We start from the raw sequence: 12831 nt of genomic DNA, 5'->3' as shown, positions 1-12831 counted from the left end.
GAGCTGATTAGTTGATAGACAGAAAAAATAACATGCAACAATCCTTTAAATCTCAATCGAAGCAGAATAAATAACTAGATTCTCAGATATGTTGGATCCCTGCTTTTCTTCACAATTCTTCAAATTTAAGGACAATCCCTTCAGACCCTGAGAAACTATGACAGATTGGACATGAAGAGAAAGTTGTCAGATCTGTTTAAAAACGTTTAAATACAGCCCCATGTTACATAATTAGACATTTTGGTTGCCTGATGATGAAGATTGATGTCAAAGCTGCATCTATTCCTAAATGATTGATAGTAGATACTTGTGCATGCCTAAAGCAGCAGCAGTATCAAGATCACATCCGACCCATCCACATTCCAGCTCTGCAGACTTCCTCACCATCCTCGGGGCTACAGAGTGACAGCTGGCTGCATGAGTGTATGCATGTGTGTGGGTGTGTGATCATGTGCATGCGTGTGACCGAGTGGGTCACAGGGAGTGAAAGGGTCAGAGGGAGCTAAAGCATGTGTGTGCTAGTGTAAATGCACAGGACGGAGCAGTGTGTGAGGGCAGCGTGAGCGAGGAAGGAACGTGTAGGATGAAAGTGTTCATGACGTGGAAATGTCGTTTGCACAAATTTACAAGCATGCAGAGAAAATTTTTATAAGAAGTACAAAACTGGAATTTAGTGGCCAACCACTTCCTGCAGTCTTTCAATTCCTCAGGCTCAGTTGATTCATCTTCACTCACTCAAAACAAATTCTAGCAGGTCTTGTGAGCTTGACTGAGGTTACAGGTCTGGCAGCGATTAGCAGGCAGTGTAAGCAGAGTGGAGCATGACTGTGTTTGCAAATGAGAAATGAAGTGCCCCTGTCTGTTTGTTTATTAACTTTCCTCTGGGATGTGTGTGTGTGTAAGGGATAGGCACGTACACAGGAAGAAACACAGGCAGGATCAATCTGTGTGTGGACACAAATGAATGTGTGGGCACATGCAACTGTGAGGCTTAGAGGAGGAAAAGAGCAAAACATGAGGTTTAATCGTGTTTGGGAAATGAAGGGGTTTTCCTAAGCTTCACACTGGGAGCAGCAGAGCAGATGCCGGGAAAACTGCTCACTGTCACTCAACACTGTCTACTTCTACCGCCACGGAAACCTGTAACATTTTACAGAACCAGTGAAGAATCTCAACAACAGGTATGTAGATTGTCTCAGAGAAATGGGAGGCTGTATTACGGCCTGCTGCTCCGTCTGACCATACAAGGCAGTATTGTGGTTTCTGCTGTATCACCGAGTGCGTGTTTAGTTCACACACATACAGAGTGACAGAGAGAGGGAGAGAAATTCAATCTACTGTTGGAAAACAAACGCTTAGAGCATGCTGACAGGGGAGGCAGAGTACAGATGAGCCGAGGGTTTATGAATATACGGCTGTACGGAGCACATTGTTGAATAGCTGCCTCCATCACCACACACCGATGGTCTTAGCGGGCCTGGCACACAAACAGGGTCATCACGAGTCTAAGAAGCCAAAAACGGGTCATTTATTAATATCAATGTTTGTGTCTTAGTGCTGCCTTTAATAAGCACTTTGTACAGCTCACAGCAGTACCACAGAATGAACTTGTGACTTCTCTAGTTAGCATGAATAAAGCCAGGATGGTGACGTACAAGCTTTTGCAGGACAGAAATGCACCATTAAAAGCCAAGACTACACAAAAATGTGACGTGTACTCCATGGCCAAGAAGAACAAGAGATAAGTTTTTGCAGCTATGATGCCAAAAAAGGCAACAGCATTGTCACATATTAAAGCCAGTGATGCACACTTTATGTTGGTTTTATTCATAACTTAAATAACAAAACATGTTATGTCGTGGAATAAGGGGTGCAAAATATGTCTCTTTAAGCTCAGTATGTGTGAAATACGTACAGGTATCTTCTCTACAATGATGTGCTCCTTAAGTGATGGTGGCAGCTCACAGCAGGTTAGAAACAACCAATAAACATCAAGTGAATGACGGATGATGGAGCTTGTCAGCAGCCATCAGTCTCTGCACAAACCAGCTATTGGATTATTGATCGCTGGCACAGTGTCCTGCTGGCTGTGGAGAGCACAGACGCGTTCAAATGGGCATTCCTTGTATCTATGAAAATGATCCATCATCCAGCACAGGTCAAAGGTTATCTAGCAGTAAAATGACAAAGGCAACTGATCCTGCTGTTTGGTATGTATGATGTTTTATTACTGAAAGTAATGTACCATCTAGGCTGTCATCTATCAAAAGGTATAGACACATCCTAGTTGTCTATTTAAGGGACAGTGACTTCCTTTTCAACGGTTTCTTTTGAATTGTCAAAAAACAAAAGTATAAGCTTCGACTAAAGTGCTGCAGAGATTCTTTGAACTACAGATCTTGCTTTGTAGATGAAAGGAAACATGTTTATTTGTCAGAACTATTGAAGCCCTGTCTTTAATGACATAATGAAAACATAAACAGAATTTTGGAAACAATAAATGTAATCTGGAAGAAACCCCACAAATGAAATGAAATTGTGATTTTTAATATTTGCAATATCATTGTATATTTTACTATATTACAAGTAGCTGTGGATGGTCTAACCACAGAAATAGAAAAGTAGACAACAGATGGACTGTTAAAAAAAGATGCACCTACTATAACTTTACTTTAATCATTTTGCCTCCCCCCCACCAGGTCCTGGCCAACACTCATGCAGTTTGTTGGCATCTTTGTCACCCAGCCAACCTTCGTCAATGTATATATATTGAGGGCAGGGCTGCCTATAAAAAGGCTCTTTGCAGAAAACTAAAAGGAAGATCAATACAGAGGTACACCATGTCATCTTTAGACAAAGAACAGCATTAACCTTTAATGATTTTACTGACTGACTGGCTTATCTTCCTCTGTCAAAATAACAGACTGTAAGCCTACGTTGACAAGCCTTCATCGCCGTATTTAAATCACAAGATTATATTCACACTAACAAATTCTCACCCTGAAAAAAAACTGTACAAATTGCAAATCACCAAAGCATCTGTTTTTCATGAATCCCTGCATTACTGAGCAGTACTTTTCCAACAGCAAAATCTACGAGAAATGTGGTCTGATCACCCCACAAGTCTGCCATCACAAACAAACTAGCTGCAAGGACTTAAATGCTTTCGGCTCAACTTTTTCACAATCATCATCTCAGGTTTGACAAAGCTAAACATTTCCGTGTCAGTCAGATCTCTTCGCTTTGTTCGTCTCTTGTTACTGTAGTTGACAAATCCACTCTATTTGTGCTTGAGGGAAAACTGCTAAAGATCTGAACTTTAAAGAAGGGATTACACGCATATTTTCAACATTTTTTTATTGATCTAACAAGTTATGTATTTGTTGGGAAAACGCCTGCAGTTGTTGCTGATGTTTGCCGTGTCTCTGGGCTGTCAAAGCTGCGTGCAATGAATCTTCCATGAGAAGACATCTGCTTTCTCTGTCAATACATAAACGCACTGAAGAATTTCTTGCTTCAGTGGAACATATACTATTGAAACCAATTAGACATCCATTAAAAAGATGGCAAATGCCCCTGTAAGCTCAGACTGTACTCTGTCACTATGGTATCATGATTTGCCCAACTTGTTCAAAGTGTTCCTAACCAAATGTTTAACCTACACGCATGATACGCAGTTGGCAAGGCTTATGGTTTAATCAATACCTCTAATAGGTTAGTAGAGGATGGTTTATTATATTTGGTTCATTTTTACTGCATGGATAAAAATAAACAGGAAGCAACACAAGTGGTAAAAATGTTAGGAAAGAAAAGAAGCACTCAATACTCTTCCCCGACAAGAGGGGGGAAAGCACTTTCATCAAGGGTTGGGGCTCGATGTTAAGCATGAAGCTTATTCTAATCAATTCCATACGGGACACTAACAATGTGCTAAGTGACTGTAAGCTACTCAATAAGGCCATTAGGAGCAGGTGGTTAAGTGTGGCTACAAGTTAAGTGGACTAAGCCAGTTAGCCTTTAAGGGAGTGGCAGTCACTATGGGGATGGACTAGCAGCTCCTGGCAGCGACCAGGAGCTGCTAGCCTGGCCTAAAAGGCTGCAGGAAAATGGGTTACAATCTGTTCCAGAGCTGGCAGTGTTTTCAAAAAGCACCGGCCAGGCTCTGCTGCCAACCAGGACAGGCCGGCAGCGGGCTGAGTGCAGTCAGGAGGGTAGTATCACCAACCAGGGAGCCGGAGAGTGAGTTCATGTGTGCATGTAATCGAATCTGGACAAAAACAACAACACAGACCACCATCATCATCTTAAGTGTTCGCCTGCATAATTGAGTAAAACATTAGGGTACCATGAGGGGGAGGGTGGGTAGACAATCCCTATTGTCTGCAGTGCGCACCATGTAACCCCCTCAGGCATGGTGCCCAAGGGGGGTGGGAGTGGGGATGGGTTTTTGAGTGGATTAAGTTGTGCAACGGGACGGACGAGCAGCTGGTGTGGCTAACTTCACCCAGAATCACCTCCAGATATCGAATAGGCTGCAGGGTGAAAGGGGGCATCTCTTTCATACAGTAGACATGCATATTCAATGCACATGGAACGTGTTCGTTAAGGACTGGTTGTCTGTCACCGTTTAATCTTCACTGTCTGCGAGAGCTGTAGTACCATACTGTATATCTTAACTATCAAATGAGGACAATTTAAAGTTACTCATCAGTTTCAGGTAAGGCATTCTTTTGCTCACCTGTTCTCATTCACTCTTAGATCAGTGAGGTGCAGTAACATCTGCTCACAGAAGTCAAGCAGTGACAAACAAGTTTCATTATATCCACAAAAGACTGTTCGGGAGAAATAAGTAGACAGGCTGAAGGTGGATAGTAAGAAATGGATGCAAAATAAAAGAAAGGGAGGGAGTTCAAGCAGTATTAAATTCAGAGCAGGCATACTGCAGTATAAAACTCATGCCAGTTTTCTGCCAAGATCCTTTGTCCTCTTTATCTCCTCAATTTTTTATTTCCTGTTTCCTTTCACTGTGAACTAATAAAAGTAAAAAAGGAAGGAGCTCGGCAAGACTATTGTGCAGGCATGCAAAATAAAACCTGAAACAGTACCTCTTGTTGACATTTTCCATTAATTACTTTAAAACAAAACAAAATAAGCCTATTAAGTAATTCTATCCGGGATGGTTTGTTGTAGGGAAGCCAGAGCTGACATCAGTTTTGCGATAATACACCAGCCAACTGGCTTTGGACGGGCAGGCAGAGAGTCGATACGATGCTGGAAAGCCCGAGGGCCAGATCAGTTACCGGGCCTGTGATGGGACAGGGTGAGCTGAGGCCAGATGGACAGTGATCCCGCACCTCGCATGCCTGCCTCTCCGACAGCAACCAAAACCCACAGACACACCCAAAAATGTATTGACTCATTTTTAATCGAAATTTTAGGGAGCTAATATTTGATAATAATAAAGAGGACTCTTGAAGACTAGATAATGATGACACCAAATTACAGGACCAGGCTTTTCGCTTACTTTGTAAAAAGGAGCTGCAATAACACGACAGATCTAACTCGTGATTTTTTTGGCCAAGTGGAAGAATGCATAGGCACCAGAAACACAAGGAGCAACACCAACTGGACCACCTCGCCCGACTAGAAGCAAATGGGCCGGTTATTGGTGTTGTTATAAGTAAAGATTTTAAATATAAAAAACACAGAAGTAGAGCAAAACATTAAAATATTTGCAAAATCAACACACACAATCCGACAAAAAACGTCTTTTATCCACTTTTCCACTATTTTTACCTTTCACAGTCATTTCTCTTATCACCTGCAAATACAGCAGCACTTTGCAGTGGTGGAGTAAGTACAACTGTAAATACACAAGGCACAGCAAAGTGTGTTTTTGGGATAGTATTCAAGGCTACCAAAGTGAACTAACAAACAGACTAGAAAAGTGCTGAATTCCTCTTTCAATAATTACAGTGCACTGTGCCCCGCTTCACAGTCCCAGACAGACTGAGTGCCTAAAAATGCAGCGCCAGCATCCACCACTTTATCCTAATGGGCATGAGAGTGCCAGCCTCCTTACCACAGTGACGAGCGCTACAGCACCACACTGTCTCCTCATCCCACAGCTGAACAGCCAAGAGCAACACAGAAGGTACACGACGAAACCTGAAGGGTGATGAAATATGGTTTAACCCTGAATGTCAGCCTCAACAGATGCAGGGTTTGGGATTAAATTTCCATGGGTGTGGGACGGAGACTGACACTGGTTGCAGGCTGTAAAAAAAGCAGCTGACTTTCAAGCAGATGCAAATGCTCTGCACTGGACAGGGGCTGTGCTTTCCACCCAGCTGCCCTGCGTTTTTAGTGACTTCTCAGACATGAGAGAGGCTGAAAAGTGCCAACGTCCCTGTGGTACAGATGATAGCCTTCACAGATTTAAGCTCAGTACTGTTTAGGAAGGAATTCACTCAAGCAAACTGAAGCTGAAATGATTTGTACATAATCAACTGATGGGAAATTAATCTGCACCAATTTTGATAATAGTTTTCAAGCAATTATGCTTCATATTTAATGGTTGCAGGTTCTAAAATGTCAGGACTTGCAGCTTGTCCTTTTCTCACAACAGTAAATTAGCCAACTTAATTATACTTTAGTTTAGGACTAGTAATGAAAGAAGGTTAAACATTTGAAAATGTGATGTCAGGATCTCAAATTGTGATTTACATTTTTCTCTGCTTTCTGACATTTTATGAATGCAAGCTAAAATAATTATTTATTGACAGAAAATAAAATTTCAGGCAATTGCGTGGTTGAATCTCAACCGCTCGCACACAGTGTAAAAGATTAATGTTTATAATGAGCCGGGCGGTACTAAACAGACCTTCCTTTTCCTTATTTCTTCAAGGAGAAATTGGTTTTATTACCTCTAATGTGAATACATTTAGCTTTAAAATATGCTCCATAAAGACTGATGCTTGTGGATGAGGCAGCGAGTAATTCGGAAGTACATCCTGTCCTCACACTGGGGGATCACGGAGAGGGATAGATTTGAACCCTTGACCATGGCCACAATAACCTCTCACAGCTGTTGCACATTAACCTACGCAAAGCTTAATAAACAGCACAAATCATCAACCTTAGATTGTATTAATACACCAGTATATGACACTGTTTAACAGAGTGAAACTACTTCTAGAGATAGTAGAAAACTAGCTTTATTCAGAGGCCTGTCATCTCAGATAAAAGCACACATTTGGCAGGCTGGCTAAGGTTTCTGAAATCTGACGCAGTCAAGTGATTGAGCAGAAAGTATTCTGAGTATTGAAGGTATTTTAGTAAAGAACAGAACAGTTTTTTCACTCAGTCACAGAGCAGATGGCTTGATTGGTTTCCCACTGTGTGGAAAAACATCACACGACTGCAAATGTTGCAATGTCAACCTCCTGCATTTCTCTCACACAGTCATGCCTGACATAAACAACAACTGCAGCAGCCCCATTAGGAGGCACAGACCTCCCTGAGTCATAAACGTAAGGGTAATTTCAAGTTCACAGGGCAGAAGTACATACCGAGACTTGAAGACAACAGACAGTGAACTTGAACTTCTTCTAGGTGCTCAGTCAAAACACAGGTTAAAAAAGGAATAAAAGACGTTTTGTGTATTCAAAAACAATGTCCTCGTTAAACATTAAAACTAAACTAGAAGATGTGATTTCTGCACTACTGCTCATTTTAAGACTGTTACATACGCCCTCTTCAGAGGCTTTTAAAGTGTAAAAACTTCTAACTCAATGCTAGCAGTTTCCTCTTATCCACCTGTCCAATCCCTCGGGTCTTCTCAGGGTTGAAGGATGCACTCAATGAACTTGGATAACTTTTTTCAGCTCCTCTTCTTCAGGTTTGTTTTGGCTTTTAGGAAGAGGAAAAAGGAAACAGAGGTGCGGACAGTGGACGTGGCTGTGCAGTATATAAACACAGGCTGTGTCCCAGATCAGAGGCTGGATCAGGCAAAGGATGACAAGCTTTAAGAATAAGAAATAAGATGGTGAAACAGACTGTAAAACTAACACTTCATTAGGATGGACGAGAATGTTTTGTCAGTCCTCCTTTAAAAGTAAAATAATCTAACATTGTTTTATCACTTTAATCCCTTCTTGATAATTTAACAGATTTGCTTATAAATTTTATACTGACATGTTTCATAATGTTGCTATAGAAAATAATACTTACACAATAAACAAAACTATAGATTTTCCCATGCGCTGCATTTGTCAATGGTGTTGACAGTACTCCTGACTCAGCACTACCGCTCGTATATCCCACAAGTGATCTAACAGGAAGTGAGCCCTCTCGGTTACATCTAATCGCATAATACTTTACTTATTTGCTGTTGTAAATATGCTGTTTGTTTAATGTCACCTCCATAAACAGCATGGTTTTTTTCCTCCATATCAGATTCAAAATAACTTAAGCAGTCAGTGGAACTTCTCAACAAGAACGATAACACTGAACACGTGTTGCTTACAGGCACCTGTAACTGATGATCATGGTTCAAATATCTTACAAATACAACGCAGTCATTTGATATTTCCCAAATTCAATCACTGACAGGACTCAGCTCAAAGCCACCATAAGACTAATGACATAAGCCCACTGCTTTCTGGGATAATAAGGGCAAGAAACGACTCGTCCGAGACCCTCAAATTCAGGCAAAAGGATGGTGCCACAAGGGACACATAATTGGTGACAGCAATGTGCTCGTGGAGCTCAGCCAGAAAGACAGGAAGAGGGGGATAAAGACCATGTGCGTGTGTCATTCACACTTGGTTTCACACCCAGGCGACGATAAACTCCTCAGCAACAACCTGCACACCCTGGCAGCGGTAGCAGGAGGGTGTTCAGCAGGGGACACACTCCCCAGTGAGTGTTTGCATGTCAAATACCTCTTTGAAGCCAAGGAGAGTGTCACAGCTCCCACACCCGAGCCCTGCCCACCACACCCACACAGCCCAAAACACACCGGTTATGTAATGTAGACTCTGAGCCAAAACAGCATCCCTCTATCACACAGATCTGCAGACGATGCTGTCTGATGATAGTCTAAGCGCTCCTCCTTTTTCTAATGTGGCTCTGTCAAGTCAACAATGAGATCACTCCATGTGCAGTGATGAAGCTATGAAAGCAGAGATGATTGATGTCTTGGCAGGAAATAGTTGAGAGCATTGGATGACTTGGGTGTGGGGTTAGGAAATCCAGGATGCAAGTAAACAACTACAAAATGACTTTTTTAATGACTATCAATATTTCAGTGATGTATGACAGGCTGCTTATACTAACCTATATAAATGACGAGGTAAGGTTTTTAATCCCTCTCTTCAGTACATGGACAGGGCAACACATAGGACACACTTTGTCCTTTTTATACCCAAATACAACAAACATTACCCATCTGTGCCTCGTGTTTTTCAGGCTCCTGTCAAGGACCCCTGGGTGGTCCCAAGGCCCCATTTTTGAAGCCATTGTTTTCAGAGCTTCTGCTTTTTTTTAAGCCCCAAGTGGAGCTTTAATAATAGCATTTGTCTCTTAAAACAAACAAGCTGAACTCTCCTAGGTTTAGCAAAAGGCCCAGTTTAGCTTTACAGAACAATAGCGGTGTAACGCTGTGGTAGCTTACTGAGAGATACACATGAGACCAGTCAATATATTGGACCTGGTACAACTTAGAGCATGCCAGCTGGGTTTTACACCACTGTGCATCCAGATAAATGCCTTCATGAGTGTCAAACACACGTTGAAACCACCGCCCAACCGTCTCGTGCCATGCTAGCGTTTACGTTACACATCCATCATCACCTCCAGCCACACACACGAGCCACACACACCACAAAGAGGCGTCAGGCTTCAAAACAAGTAATGTTTGGTCAATTCAAAGACACGCCACGAAGAGAGCGAGCTTTCCCGAGCAAAACGGGATTTTTTAAAATATACTTTACGGTCAAAATAACACAAAGAAATGACAATGTGGTGCAGCCTAACTTCAATAATTTCGCTTGCGCTAGAACCGTTGCAACGTAAATTCAACGTACCTTTCAACCGCCGCCTCTGTTCCTGAGGAGAAACAAACAGTCCCTCCCTTTCTGGTCCCGCACTGAGGTTAAATGCACTAAATATGTCGACAGCGCCGTAAATTTCAGCGGACTAACTCACAATGGAACTAAGCGAGCGTCCCTCTCCGTGTCCTTTCCTCCACGTTTGAGCAGCGGCAGGCGGCGGCGGCGGCTGGCAGCTTCTCTTCATGAAGGATGGATCCGGGCGGGGAGGGGGGAGTGACGGAGGCGTCCGGCTGCAGATTGAAAGGCGAAGCGTGGTGGTCATAAAAGAAAAAAAAATGCAGATTAAAATCCCGCGAGCGGTCCAATCAAAAGCGCGAGACTGGTGGTTATGCAAAGCAGGAGTGACGTTAAATTCAAACCAAGCGCGAGCTCTGTCCTAAGGCACAAGGGGGTTCCCAAACTGTGATCCGGAGACACCTAGGGGCGCAAGAAAGAGTGTCGCTTAATTCCACTGTTTAATAACTGGCGGCAGGCAGCGTTTATTATAGGAGATGTATAAATATAGTTTTGCTTTCTATACCGTCTGTGATACCGGGATACGGTCCGTAGATAATTTACTTCCATAATAAAAATGGTCAAACATAATTTCAGTAAAAGATGGTTCAAGGGGTATACAAGCAGCTCACAAGGGACAAATGAAAAAAAAGATAAATAAAATATTCAGAGATATCCTAATTTTGTTTCAAATATGGGTCCAACTAAAAAAACAGAGGGGAATACATTTTCAAAATGCAACTAAGATTTCTTGCCCTGTAGCCTGCCCTCATCTCTCAAACTCCAGCATCTAAAGTAAACTATGTTAGATAATTGCCATGATACCTTACCTCTGTCTTCAGATGTAGTCACTCTCCAGGGGCTGTGTTCCTGAGTTAAGTCAACAACAAAAAAGGTCTCATGGGGCTCCTGTCAATGAATTCTTATGAAACAGGATAATTATTTGGTTTTGTTTTTTTTAAACTTATATTGTTTGTTTTCTTTTAATTTGCCATTGAAAACACTCTGTAAAACTTATGTTTGTTAGTATTACTTTGCTAGAAAAATAATGCCTAATACTATTTTCACCATTTGTAGGAAATATTTTTCACATAGAAATCGGGAGAATGTTAAATTGTTAAATTTAGATAAAGTGTTTGGATCTCATTCAGTACCTGGTGACAAAAAAGGCAGATAAGTGCAATTTAATCAACGAGGGGTTCTAACGAATCTCTGTTTGGGGGCTCTAAGCATGAAAAGTTCAGGAGCTGAATGTCAAAAAAGTACCGAAACTCCAAATGCACTCCTACCGCTTTCTTCCAGCTGCATGTTTACTCTCGGTACCTAAAAAGAAATTTGAGACACCAAGCTGCATGAGTAATATTCTACCTTCTACACTCTTACACAAAGGGTTTTCTTTGTCTTGAGATTTGGATGGCTGGGAGAAGGACTGAACAGAAACTCAGAATAAGTTTCTCTAAAAGTTGCGTTGGTCATTTTCTTTCCTCGTAGTTTAGCACAGTGTCCACTTCCCTATGGTACAAGCCCACAATAGCTGTGAGCTGAGAGCTGCAGCTGCAGGCTCCACAATAGAAATCAATGAAAAGAGAGAGGGCATACAAAGACCATTGCAACTCACAGAGAGAGGAGTGAAAGGGTCAAGACATCTGACATTAGCTGTTGTTTTCTCTAATAAAGCTCAGAGACGAGGATGGAGAAGGGGGAGTTCTGAAGGAAAAAGGCTTTGGTAAAGAGAAATCTGAGACTCTGTGACTGAAGGGAGGAATGAAGGCTTACTAGAAATCCTTTACCGCGAACTCGTCAACGCACCCAATCTCACTGTTCTTCAGTGCACAGTGAGAGTGTGAGTCATCGTGTCTCAGCTCTGCCTCTCCATCCCTCTCTACAGGACCCTGGCAGCTGTTTCATCAGCAGCCTGTCAGCCTTTCCAATCAGCAAGGGAGAGGAAAAACCCAACACTCTCCATAAAGTTTCAGTTTCCCTCAACTCAAACTCCTGCTTAGTAGGCAATTTGAATGTTGTTTTTTTTGCAAAATAACGTAAATCTGAACCAAGAAACTGTCTTGGGTGTGAATCCACTAAAGGAAAGTCAGTAAAACCTTCATTTGACTAAACTAAAGGCACTTATGGCATCCATCATCATATCACAGAGCTGAAAAAGCTGCTAAATCCTCTCACTTCCTGCCATTCCATTTCAGATTGCTTCATAACGTTGTTACACAAAGGCGTGGCTCTGCACAGAGCGCTGGTGAAAACCCCTAACATCGTTAGGATGGACTGATAACCTACACAGACTTTGATTCTTTTAGACTGTTTCTTTAGTGTGGTCTCCAGGCCTGCACCACTCAGCCAGCTGCACACACTGACACGCACTCAGCAAGGCAAACAAAAACAAACTCATTATAGAAGATATTAGACAGGAAAAGGAAACTGCTGCAGGCCTGCATTTTTTTTTATCTGAGCTGCTTTGTTAATATGAAAGGCCCCAAACTTCAAACAGCGAGTCACAAGTGAGAGACTGGAGCACACTTCAATTCAAGCTGAGATCAAACTAGCATCAATAAGGACCACACCCGGCAGCAGCACACAGAAAATACAGCTGATAGACAACAGCAGCTTCTGGAGCAAGACTTGTAGATTTCTTTGTGTATCGAACACACTAAATACAACATTCCTACATATACACACATCATGCTTTCTATTGTAAGAATAGATTAAACAT

General features: G+C 42.1%; 1 protein-coding gene across 1 annotated transcript in view; it reads right to left on the bottom strand.

Moving 5' to 3' along the window:
- The window catches only part of prr36a (proline rich 36a), a 28926-nt gene extending 18663 nt beyond the window's left edge, over nucleotides 1–10263 (bottom strand). Inside the window, exon 1 of the mRNA XM_069665474.1 lies at nucleotides 10089–10263. The gene's annotated coding sequence lies outside the window, so the exon portion shown is untranslated. The remainder of the gene's footprint in view (nucleotides 1–10088) is intronic.
- Nucleotides 10264–12831: the final 2568 nt, after the last annotated feature.

The sequence above is a fragment of the Semicossyphus pulcher genome, unplaced genomic scaffold (genome assembly GCF_022749685.1).
Source record: "Semicossyphus pulcher isolate SPU_LCO1_2020_fin unplaced genomic scaffold, fSemPul1.0.p SCAF_17, whole genome shotgun sequence".
Classification (NCBI taxonomy): Eukaryota; Metazoa; Chordata; class Actinopteri; order Labriformes; family Labridae; genus Semicossyphus; species Semicossyphus pulcher.
This window is presented reverse-complemented; position numbering and strand designations above follow the sequence as displayed.